Source organism: Sapajus apella, unplaced genomic scaffold (genome assembly GCF_009761245.1).
Source record: "Sapajus apella isolate SASKATOON/1434 unplaced genomic scaffold, GSC_monkey_1.0 scaffold169, whole genome shotgun sequence".
NCBI lineage: Eukaryota > Metazoa > Chordata > Mammalia > Primates > Cebidae > Sapajus > Sapajus apella.
In genome coordinates, this window is record NW_022437109.1 from 532,548 (window position 1) to 539,231 (window position 6,684).

A 6,684-nucleotide genomic window follows, 5' to 3' on the forward strand; every position below is an offset into this window, starting at 1 on the left:
AGGAGATTAGCTTCCTTTCACTGAAGAATAAAACTGTGTCCCTATATTTAAGGAGTTTATATTTACAAAGATTTCTGGTAGGCAGCATGGTACCAACTATATGTACATGAAATCCTAACTGCTGTTTGTAATGAAATTAAGAAGTACATCAGATTGTTCAATTTGTAGTATTCAACATCATTCTGATCTAAGTACTTCCCAAATCTTTGTTGACAGGGCCACCTGGTAGACAGTGAGAGGCTGTTTTCTATCTACACTAAGAACACAGCAAAAAAATACTTAAAATGCATGAACAATAAAGCAAAATTTCCTAAATCTCAATAAAGAGAAGCTCGCAAATTACTTGCCACTGAATTTTTGTTTGTTTGTTTTTGAAATTTTTTAAATAATCTGAATTAAACCTGGACTGGACCAGGTATAATCTTACCCACTTGAAGCAGGGACATGTATTAGATTAGAATGAAGTAAAACAAAAACTCAAAATTCATCATCTACAGAAATCTTCATCACTCACCAGGATGACGTTTTGGGGAGCAGGCCTCCATCTGGCAAAATTACTTACCACACCAAAATCTTATTCTAGTGTCAACTGAGAGCAGAAGCCAGAGCCTGGGAGCCTGACCTTGGGGCCTGTTAAAATGTTATCTACATCCAAATTAATTTGAGATAGAAAAAGGAAGTAGGAAAAACTATATTTTAAACATCACATTTTTTTTCTCCAGGTCACTTCATTTTCTGCGCCCCTACTACAGCTCCCTTAACGCAGTCTGAGGCCAAGAGATCATGATGACAAAGGCAAATGCTCAATAAGAAAAGGCGGCTCCTGGAAACCCAAGCCCACTCGAGGGTTCAGCAGACCTCGGATCCCACCCGCCAGAGCCTCGCCGCTCCCTGCCGGGCTGCGAGCGCTGGCAGAGGAGCGCAGGGCGGACGCGGCCCTTTTCTGGACTTCGGGGTTCTGCACCCCTGCGCCCCAGTGCCGCCTGCCGCCCCGCGCCCTCCGCACCCACGCGCCGAGGGCCCAGCGCGTTCGCGGCCCCAGCTGTCCCTTCGCGGTATCCCCACCCACCCGCACGTCCAACGCCCTCCTTTTCCCTGAAAACTTTCTAGACGGTAGGGACTATTTTCTTCTAATGTAACCTTCCACCAAACTGGAGGGAAAAGTTACCCGAGGCCAGAGGAGGGCTGGGGACGTGGGAGGGACCCGCCAGAGCCCTGGTTCTAGAAACAGAGGTCTCCTTCCCTGAAAATGAGTAACTGGGCCCCCAAGCCAGAGTTTGGTTTGTTGGATTAATTGGTCAAAGTGCACGCTGAAGCTAAATATCTTAAATGGAGATTTTTAAAAAATGGATATAAAATAGACTCCACTAGACAAATGATTCATGTCTTCAGACCCTGCGGTTCTTTCTGTCGATTCTCATGTTACCTATTCTTCCCCACCCCGGGATCCCATGTCGTGAGGTTCACGTATAGGGAAATTGAGGTAGCCTGAGAATGACTTCATAAACCCTAGAGGTAGAAGTCAAATCTAGAAACTGCTTTTTCAGGCAGTTTGCTGAATTTTATCGTATTCTGTAAAGGTAAGCTAACCCGCAGAAATAATGATTGGGATAATCCACTAGACCCATATTTTTCAAATTGTGGGTGGCAAAATTAATGTGACAAGGAATATTAGGAAGGAAGAGGATGGAATGAAGGCAGAAAGGGCTGGGCATAGTGGCCCACTCCAGTAATCCCAGCACTTTGGGAGGTCGAGGCAGGGGGAATCACTTGAGGCCCCAGGCTGGAGACCAGACTGAGCAACATAGGGAGATTCCATCTCTACAAATAAGAAATAAAATAGGCCGGGTGTGGTGATGCACTTCTGTGGTACAGCTACTCCAGAGGCTGAGGCAGGAGGATTGCTTGAGCCCAGGAGTTCGAGGCTGCATTAAGCCATGTTTAAGCCACTGCACTTCAGCCTGGGCAACGGAGAACGACACTGTCCCCCCTCAAAAAAAAAAAAAAAGTATAATAAAAAAGGATAGAAAGGCCGGGCGCGGTGGCTCACGCCTGTAATCCCAGCACTTTGGGAGGCCGAGGCGGGTGGATCACGAGGTCAAGAGATCAAGACCATCCTGGTCAACATGGTGAAACCCCGTCTCTACTAAGAATACAAAAAATTAGCTGGGCATGGTGGTGCGTGCCTGTAATCCCAGCTACTCAGGAGGCTGAGGCAGGAGAATTGCCTGAACCCAGGAGGCGGAGGTTGCGGTAAGCCGAGATCGCGCCATTGCACTCCAGCCTGGGTAACGAGAGCGAATCTCCCTCTCAAAAAAAAAAAAAAAAAAAAAAAAAAAAAGAATAGAAAGCTATCACACAGTGAGGATCAGGAGTCTTTCATGAAACCTGAATCATGAAAATGTACTGTGTGTTTGTGTGTGAACCAGTCAATCTGTAGAATATACTTTTTACTGTGGGTGGCTGTCAAAAAATGTTTAAAAATCACTATGCTAGACAGTGGAACTTTTTAAGGATGCTTCCATTGGAAAGGTTGAAAAGTCATCTAATTTATTCGTCTATGCTGAGACAGTATTTTATTTTAAGAATAGCACAGACTTTAATTACCTTCTTGCTTATCATCTTCCCATCTCAACATTTGATACTAATGATTTGTGAGTAATTTGTCTCTTTAAAGCTATTATTTCAGTAAAGAAAGCTATAACTTAAAATACGAAGGCAATTCTGCCAAGTTCCCCTTTTTTCTATGGCTCTTCTTCTATCCTGTCCCCTGGACAGTGGACATATTACAAATGTGCCTGAAAGATCTGCCTCCAGTGCAGTCCCAGAGGAATCTGGGTTGCTGGACTATCATATCATCAGATACCCCCATGGATCTGTTTTACTTTAATTAAAACTTTTAATTTTTCTTTACCTTTTTTCCTTTATTATTATTAAATTTTTTTTGCTTTTTATTTTTTTTTATTATTATTTTTAAAATTATTATTATTATTATTATTTTATTTATTTATTTTTTTGAGACGGAGTTTCGCTCTTTTTACCCAGGCTGGAGTGCAATGGCGCGATCTCGGCTCACCGCAACCTCCGTCTCCTGGGTTCAGGCAATTCTCCTGCCTCAGCCTCCTGAGTCGCTGGGATTACAGGTACGCGCCACCATGCCCAGCTAATTTTTTGTAGTTTTAGTAGAGACGGGGTTTCACCGTGTTGACCAGGATGGTCTTCGATCTCTTGACCTCGTGATCCACCCGCCTCAGCCTCCCAAAGTGCTGGGATTACAGGCTTGAGCCACCGCGCCCGGCAATTATTTTTTTTTTAATAGAGATGGGGTTTCACCATGTTGGCCAAGCTGGTCTCGAACTCCTGGCCTCAAGTGATCCACCCACTTCGGCCTCCCAAAGTGCTGGGATTACAGGCGTGAGCCACCACGCCTGGCCCCCTTATTCATTTCTAAAATTTTATCCTCCCACACAGGTTATATGAAAACCTGAAGGTTTTTTGTTTGTTTGTTTGAGATAGAGTCTCTCTCTGTCGCCCAGGCCGGAGTGCAGCAGAGCAATTTTGGCTAACTGCAACCTCCACCTCCAGGGTTCAAGCTATTCTCCTGTCTCAGACTTCTGAGTAGCTGGAATTACAGGTGCCTGCCACCACATCTGGCTAATTTTTGTATTTAGTAGAAACGAGATTTCTCACTGAGTTCTCCCAAAAGGCAGAGAAGTTATACTCTCTGCATGTGATTACCAGGATGCCTGCCACTCAGCAGTAGAGGAACGTGGTAGGCAGAGGAGGGAAAGCCTGTTTTCTGGGCCCGGGGGATAGCGGGAAGTTGAAGGGGTAAGAGAGAAAGGGAGAAAGGGAAAAGTGTTAGACATGTATCTGCCCACCTCAGCTGGGATTACAGCCGCGAGCTACTGTGCCTGGCCCCTTTGTGGGTTTTATCAGTAACTTTACCAATCTGTTGCCCACCTGGAATGCCTTTCTTCTTTTCTCTCACTTATCTACATCCTACACCTTCTTCTTCTTTTTTTTTTTTTTTTTTTGAGACAGAGTCTTGCACTGTCTCCCAGGCTGGAGAACCGTGGCGCAATCTCAGCTCACTGCAACCTCCACCTCCTGGGTTCAAGCGATTCTCCTGCCTCAGCCTTCTGAGTAGCTGGGATTACAGGCAACCCCCATTACACCCAGCTAATTTTTTGCATTTTTAGTAGAGACGTGGTTTCATCATGTTGGCCAGGCTGTTCTCAAACGCCTGACCTCATGATTCGCCCACCTCAGTCTCCCAAGGTGCTGGGATTACAGGTGTGAGCCACTGCGCCCGGCCCTCCTACCCCTTCTTTAAGACAGAGTCTGAGCCCACTCCTTTCAAGAATTTTTCACCGAAGACTTGAGCCTGCACAGACCTCTCCTATCTCTTCTCAGAAGGTGCTGTCTGTCTCACACATTTACATCATTTTATATGTCGTATTCTTTAGTTGCCTGGGCCACACAAATTAACGCTTGGCAATATTATGTTACCCATTGTGATATTTTGTTAACTAATATGTAGAAGAAATAGTAGGCTTTTACTAAATGCTTGACTGATTAAGAACAATAACTACTTATTTCTTGGAAGTTACTACTTCAAGCAATTTTATAAAAGATGATTGAGCCCAAAAGCCAAAGTACTTTTTTTTTTGAGACGTAGTCTTGCTCTGTTGCCCAGGCTGAAGTGCGTTGGCATCATCTCGGCTCACTGCAACCTCTGCCTCCCAGGGTTCAAGCGAGTCTCCTGCCTCAGCCTCCCAAGCAGGTGGGATTACAGGCACATGCCACCACACCCAGCTAATTTTTGTATTTTTTTTTTAGTAGAGACAGGGTTTCACCTTGTTAGCCAGGCTGGTATCGAACTTTTGACCTCAGGTGATCCATCCACCTCAGCCTCCCAAAATGCTGGGATTATAGGCGCGAGCCACCATGCCTGGCAAACCCAAAGTATTTGGAAAAGATACTTTAAGGTAAAAAAATCTCAGAAAGAATCAGAATAGGGAGCCTGTCACCCATGAGTATAGTCAAAATTTCTCATGTCCCGTAAAATATATATATTGCAATATAGGATATCTTAAGAACTATTAGAAAAAGCTACCATTTATGGAGTAACTACCGTAAAGTATTGACTTAGGCATTTTACACGTTATGTAACTAATATCACACTCCACCCAGTTTACCATGTCTCTCATTCTTTTTTTTTTTTTTTTGGGATGGAGTTTCGCTCTTTTTACCCAGGCTGGAGTGCAATGGCGCGATCTCGGCTCACCACAACCTCCGCCTCCCGGGTTCAGGCAATTCTCCTGCCCCAGCCTCCTGAGTCGCTGGGATTACAGGCACGCGCCACCATGCCCAGCTAATTTTTTGTATTTTTAGTAGAGACGGGGTTTCACCATGTTGACCAGGATGGTCTCGATCTCTTGACCTCGTGATCCACCCGCCTCGGCCTCCCAAAGTGCTGGGATTACAGGCTTGAGCCACCGCGCCCGGCCCCCTTGTATCACATTCTTAACCATAAAAGTGTCCTGGGAACTTCTTATTTCTTTCAGTCCAACCTTTATACCAGTTTATTAGTCAGTATAATTAGGCTATCCTGCATTAACAAAGTAACCCTGGAATCTCAGTGATTTAGCACAGTAAAATTTTTTGTTGTTATTCTGGTAAAGTCTGATGTATTCTGGGCAACTCACTAGTTCAACTCTACTCCGTGGGGCAACTCAGGAATCTAGAATGCTTTCACACTCTGGTTCTACCATCTCATTTAATGGGAAAAGAGGAGGGCATTGAAGGGTAGTTGGCTGACGTGGTGGCTCACACCTGTAATCCCAGCACTCTGGGAGGCTGAGGTGGGCAGATCATGAAGTCAAGAGATAGTCACCATCCTGGCCAACATGATGAAACCCTGTCTTTGCTAAAAATACAAAAATTAGCTGGGCATGGTAGTGCCTACCTGTAGTCCCAGCTACTCAAGAGGCTGAGGCAGGAGAATCACTCGAACCTGGGAGGCGGAAGTTGCAGTGAGCTGAGATTGTGCCATTGCACTCCAGCCCGGCAATAGAGCAAGACTCCTCGGCCAGAAGTAATCTATCAATTGCATTCCCATTTACAAGAATTCAGTTTTGAGGTCCTGATCCAGCTACAAGGGAGGCTGGGAAATGAGAGCACAAGAATATTCAGTGAGCCACAGTCAATGTAGTAGAGCCAGGAGAGCCACTGTTCTAGCAGTGTTAGAGAATCAAAATAACCTCCTTAATGCCGATTGTATCAACTCAACTGGCTGAAGTAGCTAGACTATCTGGTCATCTTTTGGGTTCTAGAGGTTCCTGGACTTTCCTACATGTTGAAGAACATCTTGGGGAAAGATAAAGAAGTAAAATAATAGTAGTAATATAGAAATATAATACTAATAAGCCTCATGTTGGAGTAGAAGAAACTCTAGTTCTTTGGGCATACATGTTCATTTATGGTTATTGAGAAATGTGTCGTTTCTCTAGGAAGACAGGGAATGAAGCATCTCTCTTTTTTTTTTCTTGAGACAGAGTCTTGCTCTGTCACCCAGGGAGGAGTGCAGTGGCACAATCTCAGCTCACTGGAACTTCCACGTACCAAGCCTCAGCCTCAGGAGTAGCTGGAATTATAGGCCCGCACCCCCAATCCCAGCTA